The following is an 8,189-nucleotide window of genomic DNA, read 5'->3' on the forward strand; positions in this document are numbered from 1 at the left end:
TTTCGAATTGTATTAAAAATGCTTACTTGCAATTATAATTTTCGAGCACATAATCGAAATATCTGTGTAGTACTCCCTGTGTTGTCCTTTTTCTAGATACAATGTATTTACTATGTATCTAAACATAATATATCTCTAAGTGTATAGCAAAAAGTATGTATCTATAACAGCCAAAACATCCTATAATTTAGAATAGGTAGAGCAATCATCAGTCATAAACTTGTCCTAAAAAAATAAAGAAATCAACAATCCTTGTTCAAAAACTGCACGTACGCAGTGTAATGTTAGGAGGTGCGAGTTGCAGTTAATCTGCTGCATACTGCCAACTATTTTTCTTATTATTAGTAAACAGTGAGAAAGGGTTCAACAAGATATTCATATGAAATTATCTATCAATGCAAATTCCTGCCATTTCCATCTTGGTATCATGCATGGCATGCAACTTGCAAGCAGTCGAAGACAAACAAAGGGAGATATTTTCCAATAGTGAGATACTGCATGCCCCTGCTCCACATATTTCTAGCTAGCTCCAACCATATTTCCCTTTCCTACGCTAGTACGTACGAGTATTGGTGGACAGCGATGGGGCAGTCATCTTCTAGCACTAGTAGCACTGACGCGCCTTCGTCCTCTAGACTAGGAATTAGAGGATTGGAAGCCAGGAGCTTATGGTCCATGGGGAGAGGCAGCAGCAAGATATTTACATGGACGTAGACATTTGTACGTGTACTTGCAGAAACGTCAAAACATACACAGTGCAAGTTTCTGTAAGAATATAGGAGTAAATCAAATTCAAGTCTATAACCTGTTTTTTCTTTTTGTGTTGACGACAAAAGATGGTTTGGACTCCACTGGGAAAATGAGCTAATAAACTGGGTTGCAATGCTGACTAAGCCAATTTGCCAGGTCCGAGTAGTGTACAGAGATTCATGTGAACTTTGAGTTATAATAAGAGACCCTCTCACTCTATAGTCACATGGCCGAACGAGGATACATACCCAATCGACCAAAATATAATCAATCTACTTCTGTATCCTATTTAAACTGTAGTTTTTCCAATTTTTATATTGTTGTTCTAGATGGCCTGCCCACCCTAGCACAGCCCTAATGCGCATTATTGACGAGCTCCTTCCCAATATGTGTTCTTAGGTTTTTCATGGATTCTCTGCAAAACTGGCTAAGCCAAGCTCTGAAATCAGTTGGGCTAGGTTTGCCTGAGTTTGCCAAGCTCTGAAATCAGGGGCGCTGGCGCGCTGTGGGGCTGGCCGGCGTGCGGCGTGGTGGGCGGCTGGGCGCGTTGCGCGTCCGCGCGTGACCGCGTGCGGCACGGGGGCGCCGCGACTCGCCGGCTCCGCCTCCGCGGTGGGCGCGCGAGGCGCGACGACGCGACTCGGCGTGGCAGCAGGCAGCGGCAGTGCGGCACGGGGGCGGCCAGACCCCTCCTCGCCCAATCGCCCTCGGACTCAGATGCGGATGCGGGAGAAATCACGCCGTCACGCTGAGAAGGGAGAAACCGAGAAAGAGAATAGGCCAAGTTTCTATGTGCTGAAAAGAGTAATAAAAAAATTGTGGGCCAAAATCTAGAGTAGTCCTGTGTCTACCTGGACTACCTATTGGGCCCACCACTGCAACTAGAGGCGGTTCTACTTCTACTGCTTCTATCTCTTCTTCAACTTCATCTGTTGTGGGTAGAGTTGTGGTGCTTGTAGCTGTAGGTGTTTCTGTCCCTTTATCCACAGGTAAAATACAACTTTCTACACTCGCAATTAGAGGATCTTCTACAATTGGAATAGACAACTCTTCATGAATAAATGGAATTGGTGGAGCAGTCTGAGTTGCAATTTTTTTCTTCTCATGTTTCTGGAAAAGAACTGCTATATTTGATTTCTCCATACCTCAACTTCCTAAAAATATATCAACAAATTCATTCAATTATTGGCTCTAAGTCAAACAAAATCACAGTCTCACAGATCTGGGAGAAAAAAAAATCAACTCACTAGGAACTCAGAAACTGAACTGATGCCTGACGGCAGGGGTCGAGGGAGGCGGCGCTGCGGCGGGTCAATGGCAGGCCGACAGCGCAGCTGCGCAGGGGCGCTGACGCGCTGCGGGGCTGGCCGGCGTGCGGCGTGGTGGGCGGCTGGGCGCGTTGCGCGTTCGCGCGTGACCGCGTGCGGCACGGGGGCGCCGCGACTCGCCGGCTCCGCCTCCGCGGTGGGCGCACGAGGCGCAACAGCGCGACTCGGTGTGGCAGCAGGCAGCGGCAGTGCGGCACAGGGGCGGCCAGACCCCTCCTCGCCCAGTCGCCCTCGGACTCAGATGCGGATGCGGGAGAAACCACGCCGTCACGCTGAGAAGGGAGAAACCGAGAAAGAGAATGGGTCAAGTTTCTATGGGCTGAAAAGAGTACTAAAAAAATTTGGGCCAAAATCTAGAGTAGTCTTGTGCCTACCTGGACTAACTATTGGGCCCGCCACTGGTTTGCCACGAGATGATCTTCGAGCGATTAGTGTATTCTAACATTTTGACTAGTGTGGGTACGTCAGATTTGTGTCAACATAGTTTTTGATGACTCTGCAGGGACAAAATTGAAAAATTCATCACCATGGCTGATCGGAAGGGTGATCTCACTAACCCTAATAATCCTACAAACATAGTCTAGCACTCTCGCCCACATATGAGCAACTTCCATGGAGATTCACAACTAGTTGCTGGAAGAGGATGAAAAGGAGCGTGACGAGGCACATCTACAAGCTCCCATTGAAAATCTCATAGTGGATGGCATGGAATCGTCAGACAAATCAAGGATATTGATTTTGATTCTACCTCTACGACGGCCACGTCTGAAGTAAGAACCAATGTAAGTGCTTCCATATTTTGGTGTTGCTTTAGAACAAATGTGACAACCAAACTTATCCAAAGTGTAATAGACTATGTCATCATATGTCTATCATCGAGACAATTAGAAAATATATTTAGATCATCTTATTTATGACCCAACCAAAACCGGCTCCGGTTTTCTAACTTTCTCAAATGCAACTATGCAAGAATAAGTTATACCATTGCATTCCTCTCCTCTAGCTCATAAAAAAACATACCTGGACCACCTTGTTTGGAGTCCATGTCTAGGCTTTGTTTAGTTTCTAAAAAATTTTGCAAAATTTTTCAGATTCTCTGTCACATCGAATCATTAGACGTATGCATGGAGTATTAAATGTAGATGAAAATAAAAACAAATTGTACAGTTTGGTCGGAATTGACGAGACGAATTTTTTGAGCCTAGTTAGTTTATGATTGGATAATATTTGTCAAATACAAACGAAAGTGTTCCATTGTCGATTTCCCAAAATTTTTTAAGAACTAAACAAGGCCTAATTGCAATTTTCAAAAGGTTTTCTATCCTGGATCGGCCCATACGAAAACCTGTCGATCCATTCTGGAACCAGCCACGACGGTTTGGGAACCCGCCAAACCGGTTTTGAATAGCAAGATTATATCGTAATTGTGTTTCATTTTTAGATCAATTATTATTATTATTATTATTATTATTATTATTATTATTATTATTATTATTATTATTATTATTATTATTATTATTATTATTATTACTACTACTATTATTATTATTATTATTATTATTATTATTATTATTATTATTATTATTATTATTATTATTATTATACTACTACTATTATTATTATCTCTTCCAACCTCCATGTTGTTGTTCATCGATTGATTCGATGGCCAAAAATGACACCCTAGGCTTGTCATCCTCACCCTAGAGGATCCCTCCTAGGAGAGTGCTTCAACGACACATTGCTAATTTGCTTGGAAACTAGTCGTTCTCCGTCACATAAGCATTTGGTGGTTTGCTTAGAAACCTCTTCATTCTTCACTATGTAAGTGTGATCCTCAATATGTTCTGTTCGTTCTTCACCATGTAATAGTGTTGGAAAAAATTTGGTGCTAAAAACAATGAAAGAAACAAGCAAAGAGAGAAGAAGACGGCATCTGCCCTGACAGAGTCAGCTCAGCCATCCATCTCCTCCCCAAGTCGACTGATCCGGTTCTTCAGCCCCAAATTGTGGCTTAGCCAACGCCTTAAGTCAGCTAAGCCGACTGCTCATGTTTTTGGCCCGGCCACAGCAGCTAAGCCCGTGAAAGCCAACTTTTCTGCTAAGTCCGAGCCGGTTTGGTTCAAATCGGTTTTGGTTCTATTTTTTATGTAGGAAATTTAGAGAACTCGTTTTGGATTTGTTTCCTACCGGGATACACTCCTGTAAACTTGAATTGCCCTATGACTGACAAATTTTTCTATATTTTTTCGATACACACAGAAAAATTAGTAATTTATGTGTCAATCTGAAAAAAAACTGACAAAAAATATGAAAACCCACATTCAGTTTGACATTTCTAAGTCGAGCTAGTTCTATATATAAGATATTTTCTATCAGGACACCATTAGAAATATATATTTTCGTCGTTTTTACACATACAGGGCTATTCTAGTTTTCAATAGTGATAAGATCACCCGCTCTATATATACGAGAGGATCATGACCAATTGAGTATCACAAGTTTCAATCGTCAAAATACACCACACCTACCCTGTTTGCCCTACTTTCTCTCTGCTACCTTGTTGTTCATCACATCTCATGGCGACTTTGTCGGCATTTCAGGTGACCTTGCCGACCCTAGGAAAACCTTCAGGTGATCCTCCGATCCTCAATGGGTTTTTTGGGTGGTTTCATCAATATGTTGCATTCTTGCGGCAATCAAGGTTCATTGCAACCTTGAACACGTGCTGGCTTTTGCTAGAGTGTGACCCAATTTGGCGTCCACAACTACCATGTTATACCCACATAATACGCCATGTTAGTGTAACCGCTTTCAAAACCACCTTAGGAGGTTATTTAGAAGATTTAAGTAGTTTAAGAGAGTAATTAAAATACTTGGTTTTATAAGTGAGAGGATGAAGTAGACAACCACCAATATTTAGGTGGTTAAGTAGACAATTTCCTAATGACTATATATATAGACTATTATTTCATAGCAATTAGAAGAAGAAAAAATCATCACCGTTCCTTGTCAAGGAGGCCAGACTTTGGACTTAAACGAGGAAAAATCGTTGCCGCTGCCAACGTAGTTTTTTGTTGATATGTGTTTAGTAAAAACTGATGATACAGGGCATAAAAATCACAATAGTCAATCCTCCCATGCGCAGTTAGGTGAGTTGTGTGCACAGCAATCAGTTTGGTAGCTATACACACTTCAATAATGTTTCTCCTGAATAGTGGATGGGGCTATATGAAGGCCTTGTTTATTTCACAAGATTTAGCTACTGCAGCACTTTTGTTTTTATTTAGCAATTATTGTCTAATATGGACTAATTAGACTCAAAAGATTTGTCTCATAAATTATAAGTAAACTATGTAATTAGTTATCTTTTTAATTTATATTTAATGCTCTATGCATATACCGTAAGATTCGATGTGACGTGAAATTTTAAAAATTTTTGAAAACTAAACAATAGACAGAAGTGCATGAAAATATCTATTGGTACCAATTTCCAACTTGGCACTCAACTTGCACGTAGTAGTCAACAAGCACAGAAAAGTTAAGAAAGATATTTCCAACAGCGAGGCAGATCGATGCACATCAGCACATGCCAACACTAGATATTTTCAGCTATGCTTCCCTTTCCTACGGTGGACGCTGCTGGGTAGTCATGTAGCTCTGTCGCCGCCGGGGACCAGGAGATGGAGAGAGCGAGCCTTCTGGGATTCCAAGGATAAGAAGAACCGTCAGGATTCAAAGACTCATTGTCCATGTGGATAAGAGCCGGCAGGATATTATTTGTAGACCGTGCACTTCTGTACTTGCAAAAACGAGAAAAATTCAACACTACTGGTGTTGACTGTGCACCATAATGCGACAATGTGGCTTCTGTACCTTCTTTGTATATGGAAACAGCTGGGTAGATGAAAGCAATATGGAGGGCTATATGCATTACTGAGTAGGTGTGGTCCATACAGGGATCTAAATCTCTATGTATACTCATCCTGTCTAGATGCATTGCCACCCTACACAGCAATTCGCGTGTGAACATATCCTTAGGCCTGGTTCAGGTCGCTAAAAATTTTGGTCTTGACTACTGTAGCACTTTCGTTTGTATGTAATAATTATAGTCTAACTACAGAGTAACTAGGCTTAAAAGATTCGTCTCGTAAATTATAGGTAAACTATAGAATTAGTTTTTATTTTCGTCTATATTTAATGCTTCATACATGCGTATAAAGATTTGATGTGACGGGGAATCATAAAAAATTTGGGAACTAAACAAGGCCTTATTGAGATAAAAAAACTTTTTGGATTTTGACACTTTAGTATTTTCGTTTGTATTTGATAATTATTGTCCAACCAGAGACTAAATAAGTTTCAAAGAATCGTCTCAGAAATTACAGACAAACTGTATAATTAATTATTTTTTATCTATATTTAATGCTCCATACATGTACTGCAAGATTTGATGTGACGAATAATCATGAAAAGTTTTTAGAATTTTGGGTGAACTAAACAAGGCCCTCTCTCCAAATGATCACTCATTATCTCCCCAGGCTCTAGTTTGAGTATTAGATTCAGCTTCAGATTATGATAGGGAGTGGAAGAAATATCTCAGGAAATTGTGTGCCAGCGAAGACACTTAGCTTGTCGCGAGTTACAATCAGGTCAAGTTGAATGGTACTAGAAACTATTATATAGATGTATCCTTCCTGTAGGAGGAATAGAATTAGGTGTGATTTCATCTACAATCAGGTCAAGTTAACAGTAGTACAAGGTACTCCTTCCGTCTTAAAATATAACTTGTTTTGTCCTAAGTTAAACTATAATTACTTTGACTAAATTTGTAGAATAGCTTCTACTATACCATTACCATGTAAGGTTAGCAACATAAACTATGATCAATTTATTGTCATTGGACTCCTTTTCATCCCACAGATGCTCAATTAAATCATCACGAAAGCCATCTGCAATCAAGAGAACATCTAAATGCATTGGCTATGACATGTATATTGACAAATAAATAGGAAAAATAAAATTTGCTTTGCCTCGGTAAGTGGGAAAGGGCACCAGTAATGGTGGGTAGGCAGGCAGTGGAGGTTGCATTGGTAGTGGATGCCACAAGAAAAGGTCGATGATGGTGAAGGCCTTTGGGGGAGGCCGTCTAGCAGTGGATGCCGCTGAGGGAGGGAGCACCAGCGATGGAGGCAACTAAGGGAGCGCGAGTGCCGAAGTCGCTAGGGGAGGATGGGCACATGGTGAAACAACTAGGGGTGGGCAAGTGGGTGGTGGAGGCCATTGGGGACTGTGCGTGGCAGTGCAGATGGCAGAGAGAGGCTTGGGTGGTGGAGGTTGTTGGGGGAAGGCATGTTAGCGACCATGGGAGAGCACAATGGTGGGGGAACCTATCGAAGACCTAGGCCCTATTTTGGACAATAGAGACATATGGTGGGAGTGGATCTAGATAGTGGTAGCGGACGTGTTGAATCCACATTCCACATAGAAGCAGAAGAGGAACAATGAAGAATATAAAAGTAGAGGCATCCTCAAGAGCCGCAGAAATAGGGTTGAGGAGAGAATTTGAGAAACTTCTACCTAAGGGGTAAAGTAAGATCCTATTGAAGTGTGCCACCACTGTCGTGCCTTGGGTCTCTCTTATTCTTCCTCTCTAGTGCGTCTATCAAGGACAAGAAGTTGAGGGAACCTATTCTGACAAAATTAGATGTTTTTTTATCAAGATCGTGTGTCCTTCGATGATTGCCATAAGGAGATCGCCATTGCACGCATTGATTTCATTGGTTGGCAGTCAATTTGTGGCCTTTATATGTAGTAGATGTAGAACCCCTGTTGACACTAGATAACGCTACTAAATGGGGTTGTCAATCCCAACGCTAAGAGTACCAAGATGATTCTGTAGGAAATGATAGAAGGATTCTGCAAGCGGATAGAACTATTGTGCAGCACTTCACCTAGGAGTACTAGGTATCGAATTTATATTAATCCCAAAGGAAGGCTAAGTGATTCCAAGGTAGTCGAGGGGATAAACAATACTTAGCAAGGATATATCGATTAAGTGTAGCTAAGGGGAACAAAGAGGTATAAGCACTACATGCGACTAGTATTCGACTT

The 8,189-nt window shown here is 41.5% G+C and overlaps 1 long non-coding RNA gene across 1 annotated transcript; it reads left to right on the plus strand.

The window, feature by feature from the left end:
* LOC110430535 lies at positions 4,584-6,158 on the plus strand. Its single transcript, XR_002447885.1, has 2 exons — positions 4,584-4,709; positions 5,639-6,158. It is a non-coding gene; the product is annotated as an uncharacterized LOC110430535 (long non-coding RNA).

The sequence above is a fragment of the Sorghum bicolor genome, chromosome 9, assembly GCF_000003195.3.
Source record: "Sorghum bicolor cultivar BTx623 chromosome 9, Sorghum_bicolor_NCBIv3, whole genome shotgun sequence".
Lineage (NCBI taxonomy): Eukaryota > Viridiplantae > Streptophyta > Magnoliopsida > Poales > Poaceae > Sorghum > Sorghum bicolor.